Source organism: Suricata suricatta, chromosome 6 (assembly GCF_006229205.1).
Source record: "Suricata suricatta isolate VVHF042 chromosome 6, meerkat_22Aug2017_6uvM2_HiC, whole genome shotgun sequence".
Classification (NCBI taxonomy): domain Eukaryota; kingdom Metazoa; phylum Chordata; class Mammalia; order Carnivora; family Herpestidae; genus Suricata; species Suricata suricatta.
In genome coordinates, this window is record NC_043705.1 from 66,239,963 (window position 1) to 66,255,151 (window position 15,189).

The window sequence follows — 15,189 nt, forward strand, 5'->3', positions numbered from 1 at the left end:
CCCTCTGTGGCTCTGCACTGCTGCTCTGGGCGCACTCCCCTGGCTCTGCATTGCGCTGGTGCTGCCTCCCCTCAGAGCCTCTGTCCTGGCCCTGTTTGTTTGTTTGTTTGTTTGTTTCCCAGTTCGCACTCAGCAGGCACCTGTGAGGCTGTCATCTGTATGGATTCAGAGCTCTCTTCTTCTCCGCCATCTTGCCCCTTCCTCGAGAGCTGGGAAGTGGGGAGTAGGGGGGCAGGGCAGCAACCAGAACCTGCAGAAGATTTCACGGGAATTCAGTAAGTATTCAGGTTTTCAGTAGAGGAACAAAGCCAATTCCCACCATTGTATTTTAAAGAACAACTTATATACCTGGGAAAATTTATTTAGCCAGAGAATTAAAGTACCTAGAGGACAATTAGATACATCTATGAATTCAGTTTAGGTAACTAAAGAGGTTACCTTAACTAAGTTTGTCACTGGGAGTACTTATTAATCAAAGACCTCCTTTAAAATGGGTCACTAAAATTTCTCAAAGTCTTCCTTTAAAATGGGTCATTAAAATTTCCCAGACAATCAAGATATTTGTAAGTTAGGCTTATCAATTTAAGGAAAAGTTCGGTTTTAAAATATGCAATTTTAGTAATTACTTTTTTTTTTTTTACTTAATTTACATCCAAGTTAGTTATCATATAGTGCTACAATTATTTCAGGAGCAGATTCCAGTGATTCATACCCTGTATGCAACACCCACTGCTTATCCCAACAAGTGTCCTCCCTAATGCCCCTTAACCATTTATCCCATCCCCTCACCCACAACCCCTCCAGCAACCCTCAGTTTGTTCTCTGTATTTAAGAGTCCCTATGTTTTGTCCCCCTCCTTTTTTTTTTAAATATTGTTTCTGCTTCCCTTCCTTTATGTTCATCTGTTTTGTATCTTAAAGTGTTCATATGAGTGAAATTATATGATATTTGTCTTACTCTGACTGGCTAATTTTGCTTAGCATAATATCCTCTAGTTCTATGCACATAGTTGCAACTGGCAAGATTTCATTCTTTTTGGTTACTGAGTAATACTCCATTGTGCGTGTGTGTGTGTACATACATATATCAGATCTGTGTATGTGTGTATATGTATGTATACACACATGTATATACACACATACACGCACACAAACACACACACACACACATACACCATGTCTTCTTTATCCATTCATCATTTGATGGACATTTGGGCTCTTTCCATATTTTGGCTATTGTCAATAGTGCTACTATAAACATTGGGAAGCATGTTCCCCTTTAAAATGGTATATCTTTATCCCTTGGATAAATACGTAGTAATGCAATTGCTGGGTTATAGGGCAGTTGTTTTTTAATTTTTTTGAGGAATCTCCATACTGTTTTCTAGATTGGCTGCACCAGTTAGGATTTTCACCAACAGGGCAAAAGAGATCCTTTATTTTACATTGTCACCAATATCTATTGTTGCCTGAGGTGTTTGTATTAGCCATTCTGACAGGCATGAGATGATTTCTCATTGCGGTTTTGATTTGTATTTTCCTGATGATGAGTGATGTTGAGCCATTTTTTCATGTGTCACCCATCTGGATGTCTTCTTTGGAGAAGTGTCTATTCATGTCTTTTGCACATTTTTCCACTGGATTATTTGTTTTTTGAGTGTTGAGTTTGATTAATTCTTTATAGATTTTGAATACAAACCCTTTATCTGTTATGTCATTTGCTAATATCTTCTCCCATTCCTCGATGGTCTTTTCATTTTTCTGATTGTTTCCTTTGCTGTGCAGATGCTTTTTATTTTGATGAGGCCCCAATAGTTCCCTTTTGCTTTTGTTTCATTTGTCTCTAGACATGTGTTGAGTAAGAAGTTGCTGTGGCCAAGGTCAAAGAGGTTTTTGCCTGCTTTCTTCTCTAGGATTTTGATGGCTTTCTGTCTTATATTTAGGCCTTTAATCCATTTTGAGTTTATTTTTGTGTATGGTGTAAGAAAGTGGCCCAGGTCTATTTTTCAGCATGTTGCTGTCTAGTGTTCCCAGCACCATTTGCTAAAAAGATGGTCCTTATGCCATTGGATGTTCTTTCCTGCTTTGTCAAATATTAGTTGGCCATACATTTGTGGGTCCATTTTTGGGTTCTCTATTCTGTTCCATTGATCCATGTCTGTATCATACTCTCTTGATGATTACAGCTTTGTAATAATACATTTTGAGGTCCAGGATTGTGAGGCCTCTAGCTTTGGTTTTCTTTTTCAGGATTGCTTTGACTCTTTAGGGTCTTTTCTGGTTCCATACAAATTTTGGATGGATTGTTTGTTCTAATTGTAGAAGAATACTGGTATGTTGAATTGCATTGCATTGAATATGTAGATTGCTTTGAGTAGTATTGACATTTTAACAATATTTGTTTTTCCTATTCAGGAGGATAGAATACTTTTCCATTTTTTGATGTCTTCTTCAATTTCTTTCATAAGGTTTCTGTAGATTTCACTCTATAGATTTTTCATCTCTTTGGTTAGGTTTTTTCTTAGGTGTTTCATGGGTTTTGGTGCAATTGTAAATGGAATCTATTCCTTGATTTCTCTTTCTGTTGCTTCATTGTTGGTGTATAGGAATGCATCCAATTTATGTGCATTGATTTTATATCTTGCAACTTTGCTGAACTCATGGATCAGTTCTAGCAGTTTTTTGGTGGGATCTTTTGGGTTTTCCATGTAGAGTATCAAGTCATCTGCAAAGAGTGAAAATTTGACTTCTTGGGGCTCCTCCTTGGCTCAGTCGGTTAAGTGTCTGACTTCAGCTAAGATCATGATCTCATAGTTAGTGGGTTCAAGCTCCGTGTCATCCTCTGTGCTGACAGGTAGTTCAGAGCCAGAGCCTGCTTCAGATTATGCATCTCCCTCTCTCTCTCTCTCCTGCTTGCACTCTCTCTCTCCATCTCCCAAAAATACATTTAAAACAACAAAAACAAAAAGAATTTGACTTCTTTTTTGCCAATTTGTATGCCTTTTATATTTTTGTGTTGTCTGATTGCTAAAGCTAGGACTTCCAATGCTATGTTCAATAATAGTGGTGAGAGTGGACATCCCTGTTGTGTTCCTGACCTTAGGAAGAAAGCTCTTAGTTTTTTTCCCTTTGAGGACATTAGTGGTGAGTCTTTCATTTATGGCTTTTATGATCTTGAGGTATGATCCTTCTATTCATACTTTCTTGAGATTTTTTTTTTAATCAAGAAAGGATGCTGTGTTTGTAAAATACTTTCTCTGCATCTTTTGAGATCATATGGTCTTTGTCCTTTCTTTTATTTATGTGGTGTATCACATTGATTGTTTTGTGGATATTGAACCATGCCTGCATCCTAGGTATAAATCCTATTTGTTGTGGTGAATAATTCTTTTAATGTATTGTTGGATATGGTTGGCTAGTATCTTGTTGAGGACTTTTGCCTCCATCTTCACCAGGGAAATTAGTCTGTAGTTCTCCTTTTTAGTGGGGTTTTTGTCTGGTTTTGGAATCAAGGTAATGCTGGCTTCTTAGAATGAGTTTGGAAATTTTCCTTCCATTTTCATTTTTTGGGAGCATCTTTAAAAGAATAATTGTTAACGCCTCTTTAAATGTTTGGTAGAATTCCCCTGGAAAGCCCTCCAGCCCTGGACTCTTGTTTTTTGGGAGTTTTGAATTCTTTACTGCTTATGGGCCTGTTCAAATTTTCTATTTCTTTTTGCTTAAGTCTTAGTAGTTTATATGTTTCTAGGAATTTGTCCTTTTCTGCCAGATTGCCCATTTTATTGGCATATACTTTCTCATAATATTCTCTTATTATTGTTTGTTTTTCTACCATGTTGTTTGGGGGTCTCTTTCATTTGTGATTTTATTTTTTGGGGTCCTTTCCTTTTTCTTTTTGATCAAACTGGCTAGGGGTTTATCAATTTTGTTAGTTTTCTTAAAGAACCAGCTCCTGGTTGCATTGCTCTGTTCTTTTTAGTTTTGATAGCATTGATTTCTGCTCTTCTTTATTATTTCCTTTCTTCTGCTGGTTTTGGGTTTTATTTGCTGTTCTTTTTCCAGCTCTTTGAGGTGTAAGTTTAGGTTTGAGAACTTTTATCGTTCTTTAAGAAGGCCTGGATTGCTATATACTTCCCTCATATGACCACCTTTGCTGTGTCCCATAGGTTTTGGACTTTGGTTTTTCCATTTTCATCAGCTTCCATGTACTTTTAATTTTCTCTTTAACTTCTTGGTTAGCCCATTCATTCCTTAGTAGTAGGGTGTTCTTTAGTCTCTAGGTATTCGTTATCTTTCCAAATTTTTTTTGTGGTTGATTTAGAATTTTATTTTATTGTGATCTGAAAATATGCATGATATAATCTTGATCTTTTCATACTTGTTGAAAGTTGATTTGTGTCCGAGTATGTTACCTGTTCTGGAGAATGTTCCATGTGCACTTGAAAAGAATGTTTATTCTGCTGCTTTGGGATGAAATGTTGTGAATATATCTGTTAAGTCCATCCAGTTCAGAGTGTTGTTCAAAGCCATTGTTTTCTTGTTGATTTTTGTTTTAGATGCTTTGTCCATTTCTGTAAGTGGGGTGTTGAAATCCCCTACTATTATGGTATTATTATCCATGAGTTTCTTTATTTTTGTGATTAATTGATTTATATATTTGGGTGCTTCTCACGTTTGGAGTATAAATGTTTACAACTGTTTTATCTTCTTGGTGGGTTGACCCTTTAATTATGATATAATGCCCTTCTTCATCCGTTGTTACAGTCTTTATTTTAAAATCTAGATTATCTGGTATAAATATTGCTATTCTGGCTTTCTTTTGGCACCTATTAGATTGATAGATGGTTCTCCACCCCCTTACTTTCAATCTGAAAGTGACCTTAGGTATAAAATGGGTCTCTTGTAAACAGCATATAGATAGATCTTGTTTTCTTATCCATTCTGTTTTCCTATGTCTTTTTATTGGAATGTTTAGTCCATTGACATTTAGAGTGAGTACTGAAAGATACGAATTTATTGCTATTATGTTCCCTGTGTAGTTGGAGTTACTCATGGTCTCTTGTCACTTCTAGTCTTTGTTGCTTTTGGTCTTTTTCTTTTCTTTTTTGTTTTTGTTTGTTTGTTTCTTCATCTTTTTCCCCTCAGGAGTCTCCCTTACAATTTCTTGCATGGCTGGTTTAGTAGTCACCAACTCTTTTAGTTTTTGTTTGTCTGGGGAACTTATAATCTCTCCTATTTTGAATGATGGCCTTTCTGGATAAAGGGTTCTCGGTTGCTTATTTTTCCAATTCAGCACATTGAATATATACTGCCACTCCTTTCTGGCCTGCCAAGTTTCTGTAAATAGGTCTGATGTAAAACTGATCTGTCTTCCCTTGTATATCAAGGACCTTTCTTCCCTTGATACTTTCATTATTTTTTCCTTGCCTGAGTATTTTGTGAATTTGACTATGATATGTCTTGTTGATGGTTGGTTTTTGTTGAATCTAATGGGATTTCTCTATGCTTCCTTGATTTTGATGTCTGTGTATTTCCCCAGGTTAGGAAAGTTTTCTGCTAAGATTTGCTCACATAAAACTTTTCCCCCTTTTTCTCTCTCTTCATTTTTTGGGACCCCTATTATTCTGATGTTATTACTTTTTAATGAGTCACTGAATTCTCTAGTACTTATAGAGCTCTTTTACCTTAATTTTCCTCTTTTTTTCCTGCTTTATTAGTCTCCAGAAGTTTATCCTGTATATCACTGATTCGTTTTTCTGCTTCATCCATCCTTGCTGTCATGGCATCCTTTTGAGATTGCAGGTCAGTTACAGAATTTTTTTTTTATAGTCCCATTTAGAAAACTGTCAATTTATTTTTCTACCCAATTCAGTATGAATGACATACAAAAGGATATAAACAGATTATCATATTTACAGGAAGATACACAAAACAACTATCAAGGAACAAATCCAGCAAAGTAACAAATTGTTGCTTACCCACATCTACTCAACTGCATGTGCATGGTTCACTCTAGGACAGTTTCCCAGTTCCCCAGGAAAGAAGCTATGTGAACTTAGATCTCCCAGAAAGTGAAGCAAACATTACACACACTGAAAAGGACCATGTTTTGTACTGATAGTCATCAGAGAAAAAAGCCTTTAAAGAACGCTCTAATTTTCAGGCCAATGTTATAAAGCATCACTGGGCTCACAGACAGGACATGACTTCATCAAAGGAAATGCCTCCCTCCTCTTGGCCTTTATAAGACCCTCCTCCTTGTAGGTCCACAGAAGAAGGAGCTGCCTTTAGTAGCAACTGGCTGAGCAATGCCCTGCCTCAACAGATGGTGTGTAGGGCAAGCAATACCCTACCCAAACATAATGGGGAAAAGGAACTGCCCCTCTTATCTACTAAACACTATCCACATTTGGGGTGGCAGTTTCCAGATCTCCACCAGGGGGACATTATGTGACTTGTATTTTGTACACAGCACATTCCCTTGAAAGAAAATAGACATTAGCACCTCTCAGAAATTTTCACATTACTCATGACATATACCTTTTCCCAAAGCATATGGGAAATGGCCAAAACCTAAACCTGGCCAGATACTTTACCCAAGTCACTCAGAGCTTACAGGAACCATCTCTTCGTCAGTCTCAGGGATCCATTGGGTGAAGTGCCACAATTCTTTAAGGGAAGCAGGTTAAGAGTCTTTTTCATTCCCAAAATGCCTCGGCCAGAGACAGACAGCACAGAGAATGCAACAGAAAAAGCTCAAAGGCTCCAAAACATGGAACTCGACTGTTTTCAGTCAACCTCACCACACTCTTCTGGCCATCTGCAAGGAACTAGCACATTCAAAATTCAATTTTCATATTCAAAAAAGAGATCACTCCACATCAGATGAAAAAAGGAAAGAAAAAATAAAGCAATAGCAATTGGCCTAAATACTCCAAACACTTGACAACTGGAGAACTGTCTCCTCATGATGCTCGGAAGGCCAGCAAGATTCATTTATAATCTGGCGTGTGCTGGTTGATGGGGCAACAAATAAAAGGAATAAAGATATAATACATCAAGTAAGGAGACAAATGGTAGACATACATACCACATTAAAGATTCATATACAATACTGTGCTGACTTTAAAGAAAAAACTGGGAGAGAGTGGAGGGAAAAGATAATAGGAAAAGAATTACAAGGGAGCATTTCAGTCCAGCACTTGTCCAGTGAATACCTACCAGTGGGATTTCCAATCTTCCATCTTGCAAGAAGCTGATCTAATAAATTATAAAATTTCTTTGCTCATTTTGGGGACATACAACATACTCCCAAGTACAGGAAGCCCTCTGACATTTTGGTTTCACTTGCTATTTGATGACTCAGTTGTTTCTTGTTGTAAAGAGTTTCCTAATATTTTTTTATTAGCCAGTTAACACAGCAAAGGCTGCTCCCTCAGTGAGGCCAAAGAAGCTTCACCAAATACTTCGATCTAATGAATAGAATTTTTTACTTTGTCCTGGCTTGGTTTTACTTCTTTTATCTCCACTGAAAGGGAGTCTATGCTTTTTTCAACCCCAGCTAAGTATTCTTATTATTATGATTCTAAATTCTGGTTCAGACATCTTGCATGTCTGTGGTACTACAGGTACTATCCCTGGCTGTCATTTCTTCCTGTTCTTTCTTTTGGGGGTGAATTCCTTTGTTTTGTCATTTGGAAATTTATAATTTTTTAATGTTTATTTATTTTTGAGAGAGAGACAGTGTGTGAGCAGGGGAAGGGACACAAAGAGAGGAGACACAGAACAAGAAGCAGGCTCCAGGCTCTGATCTGATAGAGCTAACAGATGCAGGGCTGGAATTCATGAACCATGAGACCATGACCTGAACCGAAGTTGACTGTGTAAACAACTGAGCCACCCAGGTGCCCTGTTTTGTCACTTTTTAAGGAAGAAAAATAATTAATAAATTAAAAAATAAAAAAAAGAAATTAAAAAATTAAAAAACCCCACAAAAACATCAAATAAAGGATGCTACCTCATAGGTCTGTTTTGGTTGGTGGTTGAAAGAAGCTTGATAGAATAGAGGAAAAAAGGGAAAGAAAAGAAATGACAAAAAGGAAATCATTTGAAATTTTTTAAAACAATGAAATAGAATAGAATAAAATGGAAGTAAAATAGGATTTAAAACATTTATAAAAATTGAAAAAAATAGTAAAAAATAATGAAAATATTGTTTATAAAAGTGGAAAATAAAATAAATTTTTTCTCTTTCTTTTTTCAAGAATAAGAAAATAAGAGAAACAAAAAAATTGAATAGATGGACCAGCAAACAGAATGAAATACTATTGAAATTTCATTCAGGTTCTCCTAGAAGTCAAACTATGAAGCACTTCATAGTCCATAAACTAAGTAGTCAGAGAGATTTTTGATATTCCTCTAGAGCCTCTAGTTCCTCTAGACTTGGTATAGTGGCTTCATTCTCCACTAAATGGCACTGCTTAGTTTACAGGGGTGGATAGTTGTGGTGTGTGTAGGTGTGTATGCATGTGCACAGGAGGGGTGAAAATGGAGTTACCCAGATATCCAGTCTCTAGTATCAGAACTCTGTGCTCTCACTTCTCAGCAGTCAAGCACCTCTCCTTTGTCTCCTGCTTCCATCCACTCCCTGCTTCTACCCTGTCTGTAACTAAGTCTTAGCTTGCCAGATGGCACCTCCCTCCTGAGTGTAATCTCTGATGGGCTGTGTTTCCAAACCTCTCACTTCTGAGGACATTGAAGGTTTGACACACTCAGACCCTCTGGGGAAGAGTCTTGTGAAGCAATGACTGGGTACTGGCTTGCCCCCTGGAACAGTCACATGACCATGCTGCTGCAGATGCCCAGAGACTGTGGGTCAGGTGCCAGCCTATCCCAGAAACAGTTCACAAGATCCTATAGCAGCAGTGTTTCAGAGATTTTGGTAAAGTACAACACCCATTTGCCACCAGGATTCACCCTTAACGTCCTTGTCCCAAGACCAGTGGATGTGGCTGTTCTCTCAGGTCCACTGGGACCTTTGGCCCTGGAGACGCTGCTACCAAATGTCCTGTCAGCAGGGAAACAACCTCTTCCTCTGTGGCCCGAGGACCTCTTGGACCTTGCTGTCTGCTCCTGGGGATTCCCTCATCCCACCAGAGCTCTGCTAGGTATCAAGTTGTGGAGTTTCACATTCTGCGCTCCCCTATTTATAGTGTCTTAATGGTATTTAAACCCTCTCTTTTTTCTTTCTTCTTTCTCCCTTATTTTGTTCAGTCCCTTGCAGTCCTTTTCTCCTTTCTCCCTTTTTTGTTTAGTTGTCAGTCTCTTTTCCCCAGCTGCTTTCTGGAGGGGGGTGCTTTTCCCATACTCTCTCCCTGTCTCTGCCTTCTTTTTGCAAGCAAAACCAGTTCCCTGCCCTCTGCAGCTTCTCTCTCCCCCAGTTCACCTCTCTGCACTGTGTACCTGCTGAGTTCCATAGTTCAAGTTGTGCACATTGTTGTGTTAATCCTCATATCAGTTTTCTAGGTGTGCAAGATGGTTTGGCATTGATCTAGCTGCATTTCAGGGACAAGAGAGGTAAAAAAGTTCCATGCTACTCCACCTTCTTGGCCCCTCCCTCTTAATGTATATTTTTAAAGAAGGAAGATTCTTAATCACCGTGTATAGTATGTTCATATTTATGTATACATGAAAGCCATTTGAGCACCAAAATGAGGTTTTGTCTACTAGTAGGCTGACACTTTCATCATATTTTTCACTCTCTTGTTTAGGATTATTTCCAGAATTAGTATGGGTGCCTCACAGCAAAGTGATAACCTTATTTTATGGTCATGCAATCAGATCCATTAGCTTTTCAAATAATATTAGAAAGACACAGGAGAATGAATTAATTAGGGTTATTTATTCTTGGTAAAAGGTTTGTAAACTATTTCTTTGAATAATAACCCTGTTCATTTAAGTTAAGTTTTATTCCCAATTATGATTGGGAATAAAATAGAGGAGTGTATCAGTGGCACTCCCTAACTTTGCTAGTTTTTGAATCCATAGTGAAAAACAAAAAGAACTTTTGAAACCAACTTCTCTATTTGAAATAATTGGTCGGTGCAGTTTTTTTTTAATAAATAAAAGAGTAATAGTCACTTATTGGAAAAGAATGCTATTTTTTACAGCTTGGTTAAATAAAATAAAATTATTCAGTATGGACTTAGTTTCCCCAAGCTCATTTCTTCCACATTTGTGTCACTAGAATTAAATATTTGGTAGTTCCTGAGGACTAATATACAGTCTGTGATGATCTCATCTTCGGTGACAAGACTTTTTTTAGATGATCAGAATTTCTTATACCTTACATTGATTTAGTCATTCATTCATTTGTTTGTTCATTCAGTTATTTATTCATTACTGGGCTCCTGTTTTGAATAAGCTATTTTTTATGAATACTTATGAAATAAGCATGAAAAAGGTAATATTTTTGAATTTGTGGCCCTGCATTTTCACTGAGTGCCAGGAAGTAGGAAAAGGAACTGGAATGGTAATTGAGAAAAAAAATAGAATTACTAAAGAAAATCATAGTACTGGGGTGCCTGTATGGCTCAAAAGTGTCTGACTCTTGATTTCGGCACAGGTCATGATTTCAGGGTCATGAGACTGAGCCCCTCATTGAGCTCCATGCTGAGTGTGGAACTTGCACAGGATTCTCTCTCCGTCTCTCCCTGCCCCTCCCCCACTTACTCTCTCCTTAAAAAAAAATTTAAAAAATACATTGAATTCAGTTGACACCAAGTAATGACAACTTCTGCATTTATTGCTATCAATAAGGCTTATGGAGATATAGTAACAGTTTGCTTATTATTTGGTGAATAAAAACCATGATTTTTTGAAAAATTGTCTTGGCTGACAATTATTGTTTGTTCTTATACTTTAAGTCCATTGTATAAAACTGGCCAAATTGATTTCTCAAAAACCCCTTTAAAATTTATTTATGCTGAACACTTCTATTATTGTACCTTCCTCTCTTTTCCCTCTAACCTATAATGACCCCAGAAAAGCATCAACAAAATAAACCCAGGAAAAGAGCAGATAGGCAATATCCCTTGTCTGGACTCATTTTCATGTGGGAAATCATAACCAGGTCATTGTTTTCTGTTTCAGAATTTCTTACAAAGATGCATTCACTGTGTGAAATTGTTGCTTCATGATTTTGAACCTAAGACAAAAAGCAGCTTTCAATTCCTGATTATAGCTTCTCAAAATGTACAATATAATTAATGTTGAAAGAGCGATTATATTCTAAGTCCTTGTTTCTCACTCATTCGAACTTTCTCTTTTTTTTAACTTTGGGAATTTTAGTCACATTTTCAGAACAAAGGTGAATTTTGTGAAAGGCAGTGAGAAATAAAGGGAAGGTGTATTATAATTGGTATAAATGCATATGAGAATATTTCACACACATTCTACTTATGTTTAAATCTTGAGTAGCTAAAAAGGTCTTACTCTTTGATGTTCAACAATTCAGAGAGGCATTCTATCTTTATTTTATATAAATAATTTCCTTTTATTCCATCCCTTCCTTTGGTATTAGTGCCACACAGGTTATCTCATTCATGTATATCATTACACATTATTTGCTCACTTAGTCTGGGTCCTTCTACTTGGAAAACTATGTCCATGAGACAGGAGCCCCTTCTGTTTGACATACAACAGACATTGAAAATGTATGTTTTGAATAAGTAAATGGATGAACACATTAATAAATCACTCTCATTCTGACTTAAAAATAGAGTGGACACAATTTGAGGTATTAAATAATGGTTTAAAAATTATCAATCACAGGCAAGTCATATAGTTTTCTCTTTGATTTTAAAAAGATGTTTGGTAAAGCTGCTTTTGGAATCATCTGGAAATTAGTAAATATTTTTTAGACTCTAGGTGCAGAAAGCTTGAATTTCAAGTCTTGCATATTGTTTTCTAGAGCTTTTCCCAGTGTTAAATGGTATATATTTGTTACCTAGTTTTGGTCACTTGTTTGTGTGGTTCTGGAAAATAGTTTTTTTTTTTAAATTTTTAAAATTTATTTTTGAGAGACAGAGAGAGACAGTGAGAGCAGGGGAGGGTCAGAGAGAGAGGGAGATACAGTATACAAAGACAGGCTCCAGGCTCTGAGTTAGCTGTCAGCACAGAGCCCGACATGGGGCTCCAACCCATGAACCATGAAATCATTCCCTGAGCCGAAGCCGGAGGCTTAACCAACTGAGCCACCCAGGTGCCCCTGGAGAAATAGTTTTAACTAAAGCCTTGATTCAAGCTCAGTGTTTGTTTTAAATATGTTTCAACAGAGTATTTGTCCTGACCATTCATCTCAAGATAGCTTAGAGAGCTAGAAGTTGGTCTATTATTCATTGTTGCTTTTCAACTCCATCAACAGTGTATGATACATAGTAAGTATTCAACAAATAGTTGTTAATTGAATTAATATTAATGATATTAATATGATATGATATTAATGATACTAATATATTAATAATAATAGCTCACTGGGTGTAAATGAGGCAGTGATTATGACACGGAAGCCAGAACTAGGCAATACATTGAAATACTTTTCAGAGAACAGCCTCTAGACAGATTTGAGGATTATAAGAGCTGAGGATTATATAATTACCAAAGTTAGGAAAAATCAGGAGGGCAAAACTCCAGGTAGGTAAGTAACAGGTGAAAGTCAGACTGACAGTTGTGATCAAGACAGTAAAAGTCTGAATTCCAACAGTAGGAACCAGTTAGTAGAGAACAGTAATATAAATTTGACTCTCAAATACCATCTGTTTCGGTGATCACCCTTATAACATTTACATGCTGAGGACATGGGTATTTGTTGACTGATATGTGTGGATGAGAGAGCTGGACTAAAGCAGGTAAGAGAATAATTCTTAAAGGTAGATTTCAGCACAGTGACTGTGTTTGCATAAGAATTGACTGGGAAGTTGAGGTAAGATAGCAATTATTATTTTGGACTTTGACAGACTTACATTAATACCACTTATGGGTTCTTGTAGGCTATATTCCTTATGGGGAATAATTGTTAAACAGGAGCATAAACCCACATAGAATTAACAAAAGAATCTCAGGTCAATAAAAATGCGTGTTAGGATGCCTAAATAGTTGTCTTATCCCTTTGAGCTCACTGGGGAGAGAGAGATAGAAAAGATGAATTACATCATGATGATAGTAGAGACTTTTAAGAAGAGGGACTATTGGGTGCCCTGCTGAGGTGGACATAGTATCAAGAAAATGGTGACTGAGGCTGCACTGATGTGTGTTTCCTTGCTCAAATCTCCTCTACTTAGCCAAAAAGTCACCCCCAGACAGTTTTTAAACATTCATAAGTCTTCTGGAATCTTTCTACCTAAAGACATTTTCTTACCTAAGGAGCATGCCCAGCCTGGGCGTTGAGTAAGTGGGCAGTACAAGGAGTTAAAAATGGAAGACATGAGTTCATGGATAAATATCTAATGTTCTCGCTTCATTGGGACAATTCCATGGCATGTTTTACCTTATCTCTGAGTGTATACTGCAGGGTTGGTTTCCATGGTAACTATTCATCAACACACATTTATTGGCTTTCTTCTCTTTTTGTCTCATCCCTTTACCTTCTCAGCGTGCTTCCTGGGATTATATGCCAAAAAGCCACTTGCTTGTATCCTAACTCTCATCCTAGTCTGCCTGAGGGGAACTAAAACTAAATAGTAACTACTTAGTGGGAAGAACAAAGTAATGTTGAACTGTACCAATACCATGTATAAAATAGATATTCACAATCCTCTAACAATCCAAACTTTTCTTATTGATTATGCATTATACCTGAGCATCCTTCCAAATGTTGATACTATGCATATGAAATTACCCATTATAATCATGATCACTGAAGGTTTATCAATCCATCAGATTTTATGTATGTCCAAATTAGCATGTACACTGTTAGGAATACTACTCATTTCAAAAGAGCTAACATTGTGCTTTGTGATTTAAAGATGAACTTTAGGCATGCAGAATTCAATATATATACATATACATATATACATACATATATATACTATACACACATACATATATATGTCTAGGTAATAAATTGCTTGTAAGAGGTTGACATTTGCCAAAGTTTTATACAATTCTGACTTAACATGTAAATATGTAACAGTTTGTGATCACACAAATTTTTTAAAGTTTTATAAAATGTTTAAATATAACTTATTGTCAAATTGGCTTACATACAACACCAAGTGCTCTCCAAACAAGTACCCTCCTCAATGCCCATCACCCATTTCCCCTCTCCCTCACTCCCCATGCACCTTCAGTTTGTCCTCTGTATTTGAGTCTCTTTTGGTTTGCCTCCTTCCCTCTTTGTTTGTATTTACTTTCTCTCCTCCCTTCCCCATGGACTTCTGTTAAGTTTCTCAATTTCCACATATGAGTGAGAACATATGATGTCTGTCTTTCTCTGACTGACTTATTTTACTCAGCATAATATCTCCCAGTTCCATCCACATTGCTACAAAGGGCAGGATTTCATTCTTTCTCACTGCCAAGTCTTATTCCATTGTATATATGTTCCACATTTTCTTTATCCATTCATCAGTTGATGGGCGTTTAGGTTCTTTCCATAATTTGGCTTTTGTTAAAAGTGCTGCTATAAACATTGGGGTACACATGCCCCTATGCATCAGTACTCCTGTATCCCTTGGGCAAATTTCTAGTAGTGCTATTGCTGGGTCGTAGGATAGTTCTATTTTTAATTTTTTTCTTTTTAAATATTTATTTTTAAAATATAACTTACTGTCAAATTGGCATACAACATTGGCCTACACATTTCATACAACACCTAATGCTCATCCCCACAAGTGCCCTCCTCAATGCCCATCACCCACTTTCCCTCTCCCTCACCACCCATCAACCCTCAGTTTGTTCTTAGTATTTAAGAGCCTCTTATGGTATGCCTCCCTCCTTTTCTGTTTGTAACTATTTCTCCCCTCCCTTCCCCCATGGTCTTCTGTTAATTTTCTCAAGATCCACATTTGAGTGAAAACATAGGATATCTGTCTTTTTCTCACTTATTTCACTTGGCATAATACCTTCCAGTTCCATCTACATGGCTGCAAATGGCATGATTTTATTCTTTGTCAGTTCCAACTAGTACTCC

General features: G+C 37.0%; 1 long non-coding RNA gene across 3 annotated transcripts in view; it reads left to right on the top strand.

Annotated features, from left to right (window-relative positions):
* LOC115294637 overlaps positions 1-15,189 on the top strand; it is a 365,947-nt gene that overhangs the window by 102,226 nt on the left and 248,532 nt on the right. The gene's annotated exons all lie outside the window — the stretch shown is intronic.